Source organism: Chenopodium album, chromosome 9 (assembly GCF_948465745.1).
Source record: "Chenopodium album chromosome 9, dcCheAlbu1.1, whole genome shotgun sequence".
Classification (NCBI taxonomy): Eukaryota; Viridiplantae; Streptophyta; class Magnoliopsida; order Caryophyllales; family Amaranthaceae; genus Chenopodium; species Chenopodium album.
In genome coordinates, this window is record NC_137842.1 from 60,469,068 (window position 1) to 60,488,940 (window position 19,873).

Consider the following 19,873-nt stretch of genomic DNA (forward strand, 5'->3'; position numbering starts at 1 on the left):
ATCAAACTTTTACACCACAATTAACTTTCTTACACATTTATTGTGCGTGATCAACAAAATATGTAATGTATTATGTACAGTGACAGATCTAGAATTTAACAGATGATTTGTCATCATAACGGTTATAAACCACATATCAATCAATAACAACAGATGCATGGATAAAAAAATAAAATTGAGACTTATAGTTCTTAAATTTTCATGTTTCGTAATTTATCTGTACTATAATATCTTCCATGTTGTTCAAAAACAAATTTTGAAATTTCCTTCATAGTCTAAAATTTAAGTCGCAATTTGAATTAGATAGAGAAATCTAATTATGTCAAAAGATAATGCCATGAATCAATCAATTTTCAATTATATCAAATTAATAATATACTCTGTCCCAAAAAGAACGACCCATTTGGCCAAAACTTTGTCCCAAAAAGAATGACCCATTTGCATTAAAACACCACCAATTTGCAACAATATTTGTGCAAAATTAGCTTCCCCATAAAAAAAATTTGATTTTTCATGTTATTTTATTACTTTCTCTCTCTATTTTTTTACAAGCCCCATGTAAATTTATCTTTCCAATATACTTTTACTTCTTTTTACTTAACTTACTTAATATCCGCGTAATCAACCCAAATGGGTCGTTCTTTTTGGGACGGAGGGAGTACTAGCTTTTGTAAATTGCTACTCCGCACTAAAAAAATTAACTTCAAACATCAATTGATGAAAAATTTCAATGCCAATTAAATTTATCCATATCAATTGTAAAATTGTAATTGAGAAATACATAATTAATACAAGTCATCAACTAAACACCCTAATTATGTACAAAAAATCATCAACCTATCACAAGACATTAAGGGGCCGTTTGGTTCGCGAGGGGTAATCGGAATGGAATGAACAAAGGGAAAGACAGGGAATGGAATGAAAATACCTAAAATTTTCTATGTTGTTTGGTCTTAAAAACAAAGGGAATGAGGGCCACCAGTCCCACCACACACCACCACCACACATCCACCTCAAACCTTCATTCTCCACCGTTTCCAGCCACCAAACCACTCACCGCACCTCCCTCCCCCTTCGCCTCCCTTCGCCGGTCATCCCCGCCCCTCGCAAACCCTCCGTCAACCCCGAAAAACCACCATCAGCCTCGAATAAACCCTAGAAAATATTCTCCCTCGCCGTTTGAGGTGCGACAACCTCCGACGAGGGTTGGGGAAGGTGCGAAAAGGGTTGGGGGAGGTGCGAAAAGGGCTGAGGGAGGTGCGAAAAGGGGCAGCGAAGTGCGATTCCGGTGCGAAAAGGGGCAGCGAACGATTCGATTCCGGTGCAGGGGAGAGCCGGTGAGGGTCGGCGAGGGGCGGCGAGGGTCGGGGGAGGGGCGGCGAGGGTCAGGTAGGACGGTGGTTGGGTTTTCCGATGGTTGGGTAGGTATGAAGGTGGTGATGTGGTGGTGTGGTGGTGGTAGGGAATGGGAATGGAAATACCTAGGGGGGGTGGGGAATGGGCTTAGAAGAATTTGGGGGAATGGATGGGGGAAAGGGAATGAAAAAAAAGGGCTAACAAACAGCAACAAAGGGAATCAGGGTGGTTGATTCCCTTTCCCTTTGATGAATACCCCCAACCAAACGGCCCCTAATATCTTTGTATTAATTAATTTAATTTTGCAAAAATAAGGTAATGTAAAGAGAATATTGCCTTATTCTAGTTCATAAAAATTTAGGAAAATTCTCTTTGGTGAACTCATACTTTTTAATTTTCTCAGTGGTAAATAAATTTTTTAGGGGGTTTTTAAATATCGCCCTCGATTTTCTAACTAACGCCCGCAAAATGAAATTAAATTACGTATTTAACCTTATTATAACGATTATAAAAATAATTAATTTTACCTTAATTTCATACTTTTACTGGACACAAAATTTTTTACCGCTCTCTCTAGTGGTGAACGGCCACCGACCTTCATCGGACAACCACCCCAACCACCGTGAAATCAAACAAATTTTATAAATTTTGCAAAATCAATTTCGTTAGATCTTATGGACAACAACGAAATACCAGAAACACAACCTTTGACGCTTGCCGAAGGCTCGTCGAACCGATCAGAATCGGTACGTTGCGTTAATTTTTTAAAAAAAATCAAAACCCAGAAAACGCCTAGGATTTTCGAATGACCTAGGCTGAAACGCCTAGTTTTTTCGAATATCCTAGGATGTTTCGAAAAAACTAGGCGTTTTAGCCTAGGTCATTCGAAAATCCTAGGCGTTTCCTGGGTTTCGATTTTTCTTTTTTTTTTTTTAATTTTTTATTTCACGTATTGGTTGATTGTCATTGGATTTTATACTTTTGAAATTATTATTGTTATTAAAATTAGTTATTATTATTATTATTATTGTTATTATTATTGTTATTGTCATTATTATGGTTGAAAGTTTTTTTTATAATTAGTTGTATTGTTATTGTTGTTATTACTATTAGTCGTCTTCTTTGGTTCTAACTTTTATTAATATTTATATAGGATTCTGAGTCCGAGGATGGTGACGGTGTGGACTATAGTGGACATTTTTTGACAAACGAAGTGTTTCCGAGTTTTGAGGATGCTGTTCTATGGGCACAAAATGTTTGTCGACCGCTCGGATTTATGTTAGTGAAGGCTTCTTACAAGACCGATCGGAGTGGTCGACCGTATCGATATGTGAGTTGTGATCGTGGAAAAAAGGGCATGATAAGAGACATGATGAACGCGATACGCAAAGACACCAAAAGCAAGGCAAACAATTGTCCCTTCAAACTCAAGGTTGAGTATGTCAGAGTAGTAAATGGTTGGAAGCTTAGTTGCTTGAACGGAACTCACAATCATTCTTTGGTTGTTTATCCCGAGGGACATCGACAAATTAGTGATCTTAGTATTGCTGCTAAGCAGGTAGTGCGTGACATGACTCAGGCACAGGTGCCACCTCGACATATCATGAGAACTCTTGTAGAAAAGTTTCCCGGAGACCATCCTAACATCAGGCATGTCTACAACTGCAGAAGTAAAATAAGAATGGAGCAATTTGAAGGAAGAGAAGTAGTTCACCAGGTGCTTCATTTGGCCAGACAGAGCAAATACCTCACTTGGGTTTTTACTGATTCCAACAATGTGTTGCAACATGCTTTCATGGCACACCCGATCATGACAAATTTGCTTCGCACATACCCGTACGTGATAGGTATGGATTCCACTTACAAGACGAATCGATACGGCATGCCATTCTTTGAGATTGTTGGGGTTACACCGACTAATCAAAACTTTCTTGTTGCATACGCATTCATGAGGTCAGAGTCTCAGGAAAGTTATCGGTGGGTGCTTGAGTGCTTGAGGTTGTTGATCGGTTATCATAGAGAGCCATCGGTACTACTGACAGATAGGGAGCTTGGCCTTTGTGCAGCGTTGAAGAGCGTGTTTCCAAACACAAGACACATGTTGTGTGTGTGGCATATTAACAAAGATGTTGAGGCGAAGGTTACTTCCATGTTTGAAAAAAAAAAGGAGATTGGTGCCAAGTTCAAAAATGGGAGGTGGAGGCTTGTGATTAATGCTACATCTGAAGAGGCATATAACAGAGAACTTGCAGTGCTGAAAACCAAGTGGAGTCGATGGCCGAAAGTGATTGAATATGTTATGGACACTTGGCTCGTACACAAGGAGAAGTTTGTATTGTTTTGGACAAACCAGGTACTACACTTTGGCAATGTTAACAACTGCAGGGTTGAGAGCCAGCATTCAGCCTTGAAGTGTTGGATTGACAGTTCAACAGGCTCTTTGGACACGGTTTGGGCTCAAGTGCACTGCTCGATTGAGAACAAGATCATAGCCATTCGTAATGTATTGGAGGCATGTAGAACAAGTCATGGTCAGAAGTACAAGCATAAGCCTTTACATCAGCTGAACGGAAAGGTATCCCACTATTGTCTGTCTATTCTTCTCGGTGAGACAAACAGAATGCGAGGGTTGAGTACGGATATTCATCGACGCTGTGGGTGTGCTCTACGTACTACCCACGGCTTACCTTGTGCGTGCCAAATATATGACTCGATTGCTGCAGGGAAGGGGTTGTATTCTAAGAATATTCATCCATTTTGGAGGACCCTTGTCATTGGAGATGGTGTCGACATTCCTAATATAGTTGATGAAAATGATGAGGATCGAGCTCATTTCCGCACCCTTGTTGATCAGGTTATTGCCAGTGATCCTGTGATGCTTAGGCACATGTCACGAGTTATTGAGGGTGAGATGGATCCTAACTACGATGACCTTCAGGAGCCTAGAGTCAACCCTCGTGTAAGGGGACGACCACCCGAGAATCGTAATAGGCGGGATCCTTCATTTTTTGAGCATGTTGAACGTAGTGGGCGAGAGAATCGATCTAGAAGTAGACCGCCCCCATCTAATACAGGTGATCATCAATTTAAATAATATGTTTATTCATCCTAAATTTTAATTTAACTATATGTCATATTATGTTTTTAATTTTGTAGGTACTGGGTTCGACATGCGCCAATGCAGATACAGCTACGCTATTCCCAACATCATTTGGCCTTACGTCGTAGGTGTTAAGGATGTAATTGGTGATGGGAACTGCGGATTTCGTTGCGTAGCAGATTTATTGTACGGAACTCAGGAGGAGTGGCGATTGGTTCGGCATCAAATGGCAAATGAGGTTGGTTCTCACCCTTGGCTGTACATCATGATTTACTACGACATATGGGGCCAAGGGGTTGGTTCAGGACTGCAAAGGGAGATAGACCGGATTAGATGGGATGGTGATGCGTGTGGAGAGGAGCACTGGATGGTAGCACAACAAGATTTTTTTGCTATTGCCACATTATGGAATGTGGTGGTGATTTGTTATGGAGTAGGAAATAGACCGTCGAGCTACTATCCATCTACTACTGTTTTGCCGTTGAACAATCGTGGACCTTTAGATAGGCCTTCTGGGGAGTTTGTGATTGGAACTATTGGTGGATCGCATTTCATTCGGTTGCATATGGAACATGACCACCCACTACCTCCAATTTCACCAATGTGGTTTAACGCTCGACAGACAAGTGTAAACGGGTGGGAGAGAAGGTACGATAGAAGGCTTCAATTGTGGCAGACATTAATCAATTCTTGAGTACCGTTGAGTATTGTTGTGGATTTTGATTCAACTTTATTTTAACTTTATTAATAAACATGGTTATTTTTTTAATTTATTTTAAGCATTTCTTTTGTGAAGCAAGTACACAGTCTATTAGAAAATAAAAAAAAAATAAAAAAAAACTCAAACATAAATGTCAACTTGATTATTTCCAACAAATGTGTAAAACTTAAATGGCCACTAACAACATCCAAAACATATTCAACATCCAAAACATAGTCTAATAAAAAAAATAAAGTCCAAGCTACAAATAAATATTACAACTAATCAGCAAGTCCATTTATTGCATTCCAATCAGAAATCACTTGCTCCAACATTGCTCTGGTGTCTCTCGATAGTGTAGGGTACTCACTAAGTGATCGCTGTGCTGTAACCATGAATCGTCCTACCCACTGCATAAACAATTATAATTATATTAATAATAATAGGAAAAATAAATTAAATAAAAAAAAAACAAGTAATAAAAAACTTACGTAATCAACGTTGGTCCTCTCAGGAAGACCGTGATCATCCTCAACATTAGGAGTGACGATAGGATGACTAACTCTCCTAAACCATGATAGGTAGTCAGGTGCACAAGTATGTCCGCCAGGCGGAACTCTAGTATATCCACCAAGCAGAAGACTGAACGCAGCACCGGGAATAAAACCATTCCACATGCGAGTAGTCATCTGAGCTGAAAAACTGACCCTATAAGACTTAACACTAACTGGTCTATGAGCATCATCAGGCCTAATCATGTCACCGGGAACCTCCTGTATAAACCCCAACTGTCGAACAACTCGACCGGGCATATATGGCTCTATGATGCCTCGATATCGAATACATCCAGTAAACGCAGTCCTAGGCACCTGTAATGCAGGAAAAGCTCTGTACGGCAACCAGCATACCTACAAATTAATACAAGAGTAAATCAACTGTAAATTAAAGCATTGTAAAACAAATAGTATTACGTATCTATTTATACCTCATGGTCACCCAGCTGGTCAAGTCGAGTACGAAAGGACACGAGACGCTGTTGATGCTTCCGCGCCATACCAACATCCCATAACCCTGCACGTGCATATGGAACGTCTTGCGTCAACACACCCTGGTGAGGCCGAAAACATGGAAAGTACTCATATATCCAAGACTGGAGAAGAGTTAGACAACCCGCGATAGAATCACATCCATTTCGGGTGGCATGCCCGAGCTGACGATACAAGTACGCTAGTGTGGCTGAACCCCAGGAGTATCTCGTCAACCTCTCCAGGTTATGCTCCACAAACAACTCAGTGAGAAAAGAAGGGTGGGTACGACAACCGCTCTTGTCAGTAAAGAGCGTGTTACCCAAAAGGACCCACATGTAACCAATGACCTGAACCTCCTCTGTAGTCTCTACAGTACGACACCTATCAAAAATCTGGTCAGTATGGACGCCACCATTCCTATATATGGCAGTCTGAGTCTTGACCTGTAGCTCCTCTGTAGTCAACTGTAACAACTCAGCTGCAAATGTCTTATACCGGTCACTAGATAGATCCTCGGCAACCATATCACCTTCAACCCGAATACCAAGTATGTGGTAAACGTCATGCAACATGATGGTCATCTCACCAAAAGGTAGGTGGAAGGTGTTTGTATCTGGCTGCCATCTCTCCACAAAAGCAGAAATCAGCGGAAAATCAAGGTGGTCGTGCATAATGCTCGGCAGGTGCGACAACCCAGTCTGTCGTATCCGCGTAGCAGTGTCTGCCGTAAATCCCTCCATCCATTCACTCAACAATCTACACACACTAGCTCTAGTATGACACCGCAAAAACCGTCGATCATGCCCGTCCCAAATATATCGAGCAACATGGGCCCCAAAACTAGGAATAACGGTCCCAACATCGGGTCCACCGTCCATCGGCCCCTGAACAAGCCAAGGCGCTACAGATCGAGGTGGTCGTGAACTCGTAAATCTCCCATCAGGACCTCTCGTCACGACAGTCGGCTGCTCCTCAGCATCAGCATCAGCATCATCGTCCTCAGGTCCATCATCATCGTATCTCGAACCTGAACCCGAAACCGAGCTAGTAGTCCTCAACAAAGGATTAGGATCGGCTCCCTCCCGCTCATCCAAATAAGTCCCAGAACTACCCACTTCTCTATCGCGCTCCGGTAAAGAACTACCTTCTCGTATACTAATCCCCGGCCCCCTATCTCTCCTAACCGACGCGTTAATGCCGCGTGATCTAGCATGCCGTGGACCAGAACCCTCGACTACATTCTAAATTTAGAATAAAATGGCATTAATACTAACAAAATCAACCAACTAATATTTTTAATAACTAACAACTAAATATTCAAACTTTCAACCAAATAATAAACTAGTACACATATCATCCAATTAATTATAACAAAATCCAACAAATTTCTAATAATTAACAACTAAATATTCAAAATTTTAACCAAATAATAAACTAGTACACATATCATCCAATTATATATAACAAAATCCAACAAATTTCTAATAATTAACAACTAAATATTCAAACTTTTAACCAAATAATAAACTAGTACACATATCATCCAATTATTTATAACAAAATCCAACAAACAATATTTCTACATTATTCCTTAGTTAATCTTGCATTAGCCGACATAAAGTAATGATATAATACTAGTATCACCATCAACTATAAGAAATAAAAAATAATGACCGAAACCAAACTATCATTACACATTCACGTTAATTCGAGAAATCTAAGGAACTTGCACATAGACTAATCAAATTGCCGATTTTAAAATTTCTATCGGTAAAAAAAAGCTATCTTTCTAGTCAATTTTGGAGTAGGGTAAAGTCAAGACAATCTTGAAGTAACGGAGCAAGCAACATTTAAAATCTAATCAAAACCCATTTTCCTACTCACATCTTTATAGTAGATAAAAAAAAAAGGATCAACAAGTATAGGAATATAAAAATCAGCCAATAACCATTGCTTATAGTATGAAAATCTGAAAAATGAAAAAGAATCAAGAATGCTCAACAATGCAAGTATTTTCATATAGATGAATTCGAAATCATATTTAATCCTCATCAACTATATATCAACACAAACCACCCAAAATATCAACAAAACTTCAAACTAAACATCACGAAAATTCTCAAAAAAAACTTCCAAGAAATTCTATACGGGCATCGAGATAGATAGTAATGGTTGGAACATCTACGAGGCTAATATCTAAAACAATAATAACTCTTAATCAATCCAACAGCACTTAAAGAAAATCCATTATATACAGAGTACAAATATTGCCAACAACGTCATTTCTCAAACACAATACAACTAACTACTACATATTTATAATCCGATTGTAAAGTCATATTAAAATGTATAGGGTGTGAATATATGAGCACAAAGCATAGATATCTCACTACTTTGTTACACGAGATGCTAAAACCATTTATGATTGAATTAAAATTAAAGCATTACAAAAATTAAATCTACACTAACAAATCCCAAAATCAACAACTAAAAACCAAGCAATTGAAGTCCTTCACTTTAGTTGATTAAAACCCAAAAATCTTGAACTTTAGTTGATGATTTAATTTCCAATTTCCAAACAACAACAACGAATTTACAACAACGAATTTACAACAACGAATTTAATAATAATAACAACAACGAATTTACAAATTCAAAGCCAAGCAATTAAAACCCAATACCAAAAAAAAAAAAAAAAAAAACGAATTTAAAAAAAAAAAAAAAAACCCAGACAAACGCCCAGTTTTTTCGAACAGCCATGGCTGAAACGCCTAGTTCGTGCGTACAACCGTGTGGTTGTACGAAAAAACTGGGCGTTTCACCTCAACCGCCCAGATTTTTTGTACAACCACACGGTTGTACGCACGAACTAGGCGTTTCAGCCATGGTTGTGCGAAAAAATCAGGCGTTTGCTTGGATTTCAGAAAATAAAAAAAATAAAAAAACACAAACCTCTTCTCCGCCGGCGATTGACTTGCCTTTGTCCTTCCGCGGCATTATCACGGTGTAGATCGGCGCTCAACCACTGCTCCGGCGCTTTTATCTGCGGTGATAGTGGTGGCGGCGGTGGATGTTGTGGTGGTGGAGGTGGATGTGGTGGTGGTGGTTTGTTTAGAGAGAGAATGAGAGTGAGTAAGGAATGAGGGTTTTGTTGGGGGAGGGAGGTAATTTTGTTTGAGGGTTATTTTTTTTTTTTATAAAAAGGGTAAGAATGTAATTTTAATTTATTTTGCGGGCGTTAGTTAGATATTCGAGGGCGACGTTTAGCTTTCCACATTTTTTATTATCATTGGTAAATCCAAATTATCGTATCTTTATTGATCCCAATGGCAACATTAATGAAAATTTGATGTAATGTCTTAACCATAGTTAACATTTTTTTTTAATGAAAAAATTAAAATTCCTAAATTGCCCTAACTTAAACCCAACCTATCATCACTTTCATCCTCCTTAGTCCTTACCTTTCTCACTTTCAAGCTCCCACCCAATCACCAACGGCCAGCAACCTCTCCCCCACCCCTACCACACCAACGCCGGCGCCTAGCCCTCCCTCGCTAGTGCGCTAGCCTCCCCCACCCCTGCTGCATGTCTCTTTCCCCTTGTACCATCACCCTTCACCAAACAATCCTCATTCTCCTCTTCCCCCCTCTCGAAAACCATCCCAAGGCCTTCAATCCACCGCAAAAACCACCCAGCCCTTTAAACCCCTTCAACCCATCGCACAAACCGCTACGAAATCCATCCTTTTCCCCAACCCTTGAAACAACTATTGAAATCAGCGATTGAAATTGACCAATCGAGGGCTTCCATTGTCAATTTCGATCGTTTTGAGAGTGAAAAGTAAGGGATGGTCGTTTTAGGGTTGAGACGTCTTAGTTTAGGCTAGGGTGATGGTTTTAACCGAGTTATTTAATTCGGGTTGTGGTGTCTCGAATTGGACTAGGGTGATGGTTTTATTGGCTGAGTTCGGCGTCTGTGGCGGTGATGCTACTGTGGTAGGTGGTGGTGGCATGAAATTATTGTGGTTAGGCGACGGTGGTGGTAAGGGTGATGTAGTTATCAAGGGATAGGGCTGGTGGGGCAATGGATTATACCGACGGTTTGATTGGGCTTGCGACGGTGGGGATGGCCGGCGATAGTGTGTAGGGAAGCTGACGGTGGTGTTTGTGGCTGGGTTAGGATTTAGGGCAATTTGAGTGGGCAGTGGTTCTGGTTGTTGGGCAATAGTTTTTGGGCTGATTTTTTTTTTGACGGGATAATACTGAGAAATTATACATTAAGATAAACCAAACATTGAGTTAAAGTAAAATACAGTCCCTGACCTATGATATTTGTAGCATTTCAATCCCTCAACTTTCATGAGGCAAAAAGGTTCCTCAACCACCCAAGCCTCACCATCTCTGGTGGAGGAAAAGCTTAGTTAGTAAAGTTTAGGGACTTCCAAGCCAACTAAGCAAAGTCTAGAAACCATTCAATATGATGTGTAATTTATTTTTATTTTTTTCAAGAAAAACTTTAGGGACTTGTTAGATCACAAGTTAATTAATTAAATTAAATATAACAAAAGCTTAGGGATTTAGGCTCCGTTCACTTCACCTTATTTTTACTGAACTGAAATTATTTTTATTGAACTGAATTATTTACTAAACTAAAATTAATTTTACTGATCTGAACTGAAATTATTTTTGCTGAACTAAAATTAATTTTTTTTTACTGATTTTCTATTATATTTCTTCTTTAAGTTTATTGGTTTTTACTGAACTGAAATTATTCTAATAGGGTTTTAATTTTTTTTTGGGTTTTTGTGTGTCAATTTTCAAGTTTTTTTCCCTCTATGTTTATGTTCTAAATAATTTTCATTTTTTTGGGGGTGACAATTTTTTAGGGTTTTTTTCCCCTTTTATCTTGTGTTAATTTCTAGGAGAAAATAATAATTACCATAGATTATTAACTAAATGTGTTTAACTAAATGAGTACGAACTAAGAAGAAATTTTTCTTTCACAAACAAATTTTGTATTATATATATAGCAAGATTTTAGCAAGATTTCTTAGCAGATTTTAGTGAGAGAAAGTAATGACTATGAATTTCACACTTAAAATATCTTTCACTTATATATTTTTATAAAGTAAATAATTTTACTAATAAAATTAAATTGGTTTTGTTAAAATTAAATTAATTTCATTGAACTAAATTACAATTATGGGTTTCCTAAAAAAAAAAAAAAAAAAAAACCTTATGGGTTAAAACTTATAATCACTCTTGTATGGGAGCGCCATATGTCACTAAACTTTGGCCTCTAATAATTACATTAGCCACCTCACCCTATAAATCCCTAAACTTACATTTCTAATTTAGCTAATGCCAACTCATCATCTAAAGGTCCATAAACTTTGCTTTTCAAATCATTAAATTTATTGCCACATGTGCCTTAAGGTCCCTAAATTACGCTTAGTCAGCTAATTTGTATCTGAAAAGTGAGTCATTGGTAGTTAATGGGCCATTTTGTCTCATTTGAAAGTTGAGGGACTAAAATGCTATAAATATCAAAGTTCAGGGACTATATTGTACCTTTACTCACTAAACGTCTTATAAACTACGAGTAGTTTTTTTAAGACAAGATATACTAGCATTGACCAAATGGTGATTTTAGCGCAAAGTGCCAATATAGTAAGAAGTCCTAAGAACTCTTTTAATTGAATAATCGTCTAATTTGTTTAGTTTAGAGTTTTTTTTATCCCCCAATTTTAAATCCATTGGTTGATTAATACGAAATATATAGGATCACGATTTGATTAATTTAATACGCTTACTCTATTCGAGAATTCTAGATCCGCCACTGTAACCTGTAATCATCGAGTCTATAACGTGCTCTAAATTAATTCATCAGTTCACGTTACAGAGAGGGCATGGAATCAAATCATTTATGATTCCAATGCAACGCTACTCTCCTAGCCTTTATGAGCATGTTAATCTTCACCCATATATAAATTTTTTACTATATTGAACTATTTTCCGAATACAATTTGGTATAAAGAAATTGTAAATATGGAAAAGAATCTAAAAGTTAAAATCAAAACCTAAACAGAGGAAAAAAGCATTAAGTTAGAGCCAACGAGTTCAACATCAGGATACTTCCTGAGTGAGATTGCAACACTCTATGTTCTTACAGTTTTTGAATTGGAGATCCCTATTGATACTTTAAGTTTCTACAATTTCTTCAATGGTGTTTTTCTTGACAGTCATCCCCGTCTTTCCTGTATTCCGGTAATATTACTACTTCATCCCTCTCCCTCACTATAACAATTTGACTGTTGTACTATTCACAACATCAATTGGTGCGTTATATATAAGATTAACATTAATTACAACAATCTGCGCATAATTTTAACTTTCTTTAATTTTAATTTTAACCTGTTTATAATTAGGCATATTATTGTTCTGCTACTATCCCGATTTAGTTGTCTATGTTCTAGTTTATACACTTAGAGTACGGTGCATCGCAAAGATATGTAACATGCGCCTATAATCTTTCCCATTTGCAAGTCCTAGATGAATCTATGGCGTGTCTTATATTTCGGTATTTCCTATTTGTCACTTGCTTAATTCTCCATGCACGAAGTTTTAGGAGGAAAACTGGAAATTAAAGTACAGTAATAAATTATGATGAAATTAAGTAGAGTTGGTTGAATTTAAAAAAAAAAACAAAAAAAAAAACTTTAAAAGCAAAAACGAGTACAAGTGAGAAAGAGAGAAATATGATATGATATGAGGGGTCCATTAGTGGGATTGTAAAACATTATTTAAGTTTTTTTTTTAAAAAAAAAATAGTCAAGAGCAAGTAATAACAGACGGCTATTAAAGGAAAATAAAACAAGTACGTAATAAATACGAATAGCATGGAGTATTATTTAAAAACGAGTACAAGTGAGAAAGAGAGAAATATGATATGATATGAGGGGTCCATTACTGGGATTGTAAAACATTATTAAAGTTTTTTTTTTTAAAAAAAAAAAAAATAGTCAAGAGCAAGTAATAATAGACGACTATTAAAGGAAAATAAAACAAGTAATAAATACGAATAGCATGGAGTATTTTTTTGGTGAAAAATAACACCCCAGACTATTATGAAACAATCTCTGCAAAAAAAAAAAAAAAAAAAAAAAAAAAAGTATCGTCATTGATATACCTATATCTTGAAAATTGATTTTGGCACACCCTGAATTGATTTTGGCACACCCTATGTGAGTAGAACATAAAAATTGTGCTCTCACATAGGGGTGTGCCAAAATCAATTAAGCGTGTGTCAAAATCATTTCCCCTATATCTTTTGTACTCACACGATGAAAAGGCACCGTTATAATAAGTATGTGTATGTAGTACATTTAATTTTAAAAACTTTTGTGCTCTATATGCATTTGATGTCCTACTATATTATTGTACATTGAGATAATTTTTTTGAATTTAGGGTAATTTTTATTGAATTTAGGGTAACTTTTAGACATTTTTTGAGTAACTTTTATCAATAAAGCATAAATCACTTATATTTATATCAAGGTAAATTTCATTCATTACAACATAACTTTTGATCATTTAAGATAATTTTATAGCGGATGTTCAATATTTTATTATACATGCAATGTTTTTAAATATTTTTTTTTTTTACATGATTGTGTTCATATTTGTACATTTATAACTTTATGAGCAGATTGAAGGGAAAAACGGAAGAAAATTTTGGAAGAAAGTGAAAGTAAATGTGAAAGATCACATAATAAAAACCCCAATTTTGGCAGAAGGTCTATCACCAGAAATTTATAGTAAGCATTTAGAAGATTACATATCTGAATTAGCTACAACACAATATCAACTAAATAAACCTTTGTGGGAAGTTCACACTTTCAATTACCCTACAAACAATGCAATTGAACATCCGGGATAATCTCATTTGCAATTGCTGATGGCGTCTCACTTATGGGAGTTCTCCTCACTTGCTGTCGAAGAGTCGATGATCCTACGCTTCCTATCGTTATACCCTCGAGAACTAGCTTAGAAGGTGAACACAATGTTACCTACAATGTTATGAAAACATTGGCCATTGTACCTAGATTTCTATCTTCTATTGTTACTTCAACATATGATTATGGACAAACTCTTAGGGCGGTGTTGTTTGAAGACGAGTGTACTCCAATTAGGTCAGGGAAAACCAACATGCTTCTTCCAAATTCGGCTAGAGTTTGTTCAGTCATTCTGCCTCTCAGTGGTATCAAAAGAATTAGGTCACTTCTAAATGTGGTAAGGCAACTAATATTTGGTTAATAATTACTTGATTACTTCCCCTCTGTTCTTTTTTACTTGACCAGTTTCTTTTATCACCCTTGCCAGTGCAAAATATATAAAAGTTATATTTTATGATAGTACTTATTGAGACAAATTCAAAAAGATTCCACATGAATATGTTTTTCCTACATAGTATTCTCAAAAAACTGTCAAAAGAGGAGTGATGATGAATAGTGTAAAAGTCAAAGCGGGTCAAATAAAAAAGAACGGTAGAAGTATTACTTTGTAAGAGAGTCACATAAGACAATGATGTTGACTAAAATATATGTTTTAATATTTGTGACCTTTTCACAGACGGTTAATGATGTTGTTACCGGGATAATCTCATTTGCAACTCGGTTGTATATCCAAGAAGTAGACCAAGGACGAGTACATAATTGGGGCCGAATGACCGCATCAATAGTCTTCAACATTAGGAGTATCAAGGGATATGCAACTTCAGAAGAAATGCGTAAGGGTAATACATGGGGAAATAAAATCTCTGTTATTGAATTATCACTCCCAAAATTGAAGGAGGATCATCTTAAAAATCCACTCAATTTTGTCATGAATGTCCATAAAATTATGAAGAGAAAAGTGGAAAGTGTTGGTGCCATTTATCTCGCGGCATGGACCCTTGATGCGATAAGGATATTCGGAGGATTTAAGGTTGGTTATTTATGCATCTACATTAATTGTTTACTAGGCAATTGTTAAATATTCATTGATCCACGTCTAAGACCTTTAACATCTCTGAAATGTTTTGGCTTTTCCAGAGTTTTAAAAAAGTTACTTGAATTTATAAAAATAATAGATAGTGGGGTATAAAATAGTTGAGCAGGGAGAAAAGAGTAAGTGATATTGTGAGGACCATTAGTTATTAGAATGTTATTTTAAAAACCAGAGAAAAAATATTATGAGGAAATTAGAGAGAAGTTACTAAAAAAAGAAAATGTTTCATTTATTTAAACACAATCGAAAAAAGAAAACATTTTATTCATTTACAAACAGAGGCTGGGGTATCACTTTTGACCAAAAACAACATTTTATTTCATAATATACTCACTTAAAAAAAACAATGCACTTTTATTAGTTTATTACGTGTATTACATTCATTCCAATAATATTGCAACAATCCACATATATGTTCACCCTTCTATTACATCCGTTCCAATAATATTGAAACAATTCACATATATATATATATATAGGAAAATTTGATAATTACCACCAACTATTGTTGTCAAAATTGAAAATACCACCTCAAGTTTTTTTTTTTTTTTTTTAATTTTACCACCTAGTTTTTTCCAAAAGTTTTCAAATTCCCACCTTTTGTGCGACATGATGTCATCATGCCGATTTCCCTCTTTCTTCCCACAATTTCCTTCCAATTTCATCTTTAAATTTGATTTCAAATACAAAAATTTCACAAATTAGGTTATAATTGCTACAATCTAACCTACAACGAATTGAATTAAGTAGTTTAATTAGGGTTTGGGTAATCAATTTGGGGGTTTTGCTCAATTCAAAAAATTAGGGTTTATGAATTGATTAATTGGACAATTAAACATGTAATTGGGGGAAAAACATAATTTAAACTTGTAATTGGGGCGAAAACACTAACATTGTAGTGGTGATTAATGAATTCATAAACCCTAATTTTACATGTAATTGGGGCGAAAACACTAACATTTTATGAATTACATGTTTAATTGCCCATTTAAATTATGTTTTTACCCTAATTACATGTTTAATTGTCAAGTTATTCATCCAATTAATGAATTCCTAAACCCTAATTTTTCGAATTTAGCAAAGCCCCCAAATTAATTACCCAAACCCTAATTAAACTACTCTATTCAGTTCGTTGTAGGTTAGATTGTAGAAATTATAACCTAATTTGCGAAATTTTTGTATTTGAAATCAAATTTGAGAGATGAAATTGAAAGAAGGGAGTAGAAGAACAGGGGAAATCGAGGAAAAAAAGAGGGAAAACGAAAGTGTGGGTCCCATGATGGCATCATGCGGAAAAAAGGTGGGAATTTGAAAACTTTTGGAAAAAACTAGGTGGTAAAATTAAAAAAAAAAAAAAAAAAAAACTTGAGGTGGTATTTTCAATTTTGGCAACAATAGTTGATGATAATTATCAAATTTTCCATATATATATATATATATATATATATATATATATATATATATATATATATGTCATTATTTCAAGAATCACCAATGGTTTTCCTTAGCCGTTGGACGTTGGTGCGTAAATGTTACTTAAATTACATAAGTGATGATGGCCCATGTAGGAAGCAAATCGGACCTTTGAAAAAAGCTGGAAAAATTCAACCTTTACGATCACAAATTTGGCTGGTCCAAGTCACCAAATCAGTATTGGCAGTCACCCTGTATGTGGCTTTTACTTCGCACCAACGAGAATGAACTTGGTTAGTTTTATCTTTATTAACTTTTTAACATTCTAACAATATAGTACTTATAAATTAAGTTCACATATGCCGTATAAAATAAGTACAGTTCAATTCAAATAATAATTTCAAATAAAATCAAATGAGCCAAACTGAACCTTAATAGGACGTACAAAACATTTATGATGCGTATTTATGCATGTAAATTAACATTTTACAAATGTCATCGTTGTCGTGATTGCAGACTTTAACAGTTTCAGTGATGAGCTACATGGAAAATCTAAGAATTGGTTTAGTAGTCGAAAATGGCTTCATTGATCACCAAAGATTAATTGCTGGTGTGGAAAAGGCTTATCACTTAATTCTCCAGGCTGCCACTGCTTCTACACAATCTACCGTTCACAGTAAAATTTAACTAATCCAGATTTTACTGCATGCGTAGTACAGTACTTCGGTAATTTTGAAGAGAATGTTGTCACGAAAATATTAGCGTAATTGTTTTTTTTATTGGGTTGGTTGGTTGGTTGGTTGTTACCTCTTGCAATTATAGTTATTATACCCAGGTTTTTTTTTGTTGTGCAAGAATATGTATTTATCATATCTCGTCATCTAAAAAAAACATTTAAAATGTACTTCGGTTGGTATAATAGTGCTAATACCAATACTACAAAAAACCCCTATCGAGTCGCCTGTAAATGACCTAACGAGTCGCTTTAAAGGCGACTCCACAGCCACTGACACAATAGCTTCCAACTTTAGGAGTCGCCTCTGAGGCGACTTGATAGCTTTTATATAAGTCGCCTATTAGTTGTTAGGCGACTCTAATTGTTAAGCTATTGTGTCGCTTGTGTTGGAAGAGGCGACTCTATAGGTTAATCTATTGTGTCGCTTGTGTTGAAAGAGGCGACACGTAAAAAATCAACATTTTTTCCAACTATTTTTATTAGCTCATATAATGTCAGTGTTTATGACACTCAGCATGCTTGATATCTGGTTCTTTGCATAGAAGGTTGAAGTTCTTGCCATTATGCCAAAGTTACTTTTCATATATATATGATATTGTAACTATTTTATATACATTTTTAGAATTAACCTATTGGGCCGCGTCTTACGTATTAGGCAACTTATTAGGTAGTGGTCATATAATAAAGCACCTAACAAGTCGGACTTTTAGAGTCTCCTATGTATAAGGTGCGACTTGTAAACATATCGAGTCGCCTCATACTTATTAGGCGACTTGTTATGTTGGGGTTAAAATCAACAAAGCACCTAATGAGTCGCCTAATATACATGAGGTGACTTGATAGGTTTACAAGTCGCACCATATATGCATGTGACTCTATAACCCGACTTATTAGGTGGCTTAAATTAGATTTTTAAAGTCACCTGTGTATAAGGTGCGACTTTTTAACCTATCGAGTCGCCTTATAAATATCAGGCGACTCATTAGGTGAGAGTCGTAGATAAGAAAACTTACATATTGAGTCGCCCAATATTTTTAAGGCGACTCGACAGGGTTTCGAGTCGCACCTTATGTACAGGTGACTTTGAAAATCTAATTAAAAACACCAAATAAGTCGGATTATAGAGTCGCATGCATATATGAGGCGACTTGTTAACTTATCAAGTCACCTCATATATATTAGGCGACTCGTTAGGTGCTTTGTTGATTTTAACTCCAACTTAACAAGTCGCCTAATAAATATGAGGCGACTCGATAGGTTTATAAGTCGCACCTTATGTACAGGTGACTCTAAAAGTCCGACTTATTAGGGGTTTTTTTGTAGTAGTGTACCAACCATCTGTTGGTATATTTAAACATATTTAGACCTCGTATTTGTATAAGAATTATAACAATATGAAATCTAAAAATACCAACGAGACTTTAGTATGATCATTGAACACTTGAGCAATTATTGATTCATATAACCTCTTACTTGTACTTGCATACACTATGTATTTCATCTCTGACCACCTGTGGAATATCAGTATTAGGCCAGCTATAAAATTCTTTCTTTGGCTATGCTCTTGGGAAAGCCTTCCCAGTGCTGAGAATCTTCACCATAGGAAAATCATTCCCTCTCCCTTCTGCTCCTTCTGTCACCAACATGAGGACCTAATTCATGTGCTTAGAGACTGTCCTAGAGCTTTTAAAATATGGCATGACATCCCCTGTAGCCAAAACTTCTTTTCTGACCCATTTCATATCTAGTTCTCAAATAACATTAGGGACCATTCTATGCATCATTTGTTTAATCTTGATTGGAGGCTTGGAGCTCATCTTTTGCCATTCTATGCTGGAGGATATGGTTAAGGAGGAATAGGTGGGTATTTGGGAAACAGAATGTTACCCAACATCGGTGGTGGGCCACCACTAAAGGGTTTGTAAGTGAGTCTCTCCTTCTTGGACCAGGAACCTTGTTGCCAAGCCTATAAAAATCATTGAAGGACATGTTTTTGCAAAATTCATTGTCTATGTTGATGCCTCATACTGTGCAAAGTCCAAGAGTGCAGGGATAGCTTGTATTTGCAGGGATGGAAAAGGTTCGTGGGTGCAAGGGATTGTTACCCATATCATGGTAACCTCTACCCTTCTTGCTGAGTGTTTGGGGATTGTACTGTTTTGGCCCTGCAGTGGTGTGTCAGAAACAACTGGAACTCTGCAGCAATTCTATCTGATAATCAAAGGTGTGTGAGGGCTATATCCTGCCATGACACTCCTGCTGATGAGCTGTATAAATTTGCTCTTACCTGCAGGGACCTAAGCCAAAGCCTACAGGGGAACCAGATAATGTATGTGCCGAGGGTGAAGGTGCAGGAGGCAGACATGCTAGCCAGGGAAGCCAGATTGGATCTTGCAGTACTCCAACCTGGAACCTGGGGTTATAACTGCTGATATGTTGCTTTGTAAAGCTGTTTTGTTAACCCCTCCACCTATTTTGGATGATGCTCCATCA

The 19,873-nt window shown here is 36.5% G+C and overlaps 1 pseudogene; it reads left to right on the forward strand.

Annotated features, from left to right (window-relative positions):
• Positions 1 to 9,323: 9,323 nt before the first annotated feature.
• On the forward strand, positions 9,324 to 17,331 carry LOC145557847 (wax ester synthase/diacylglycerol acyltransferase 9-like; annotated as a pseudogene).
• The last annotated feature ends 2,542 nt before the right edge of the window (positions 17,332 to 19,873 follow it).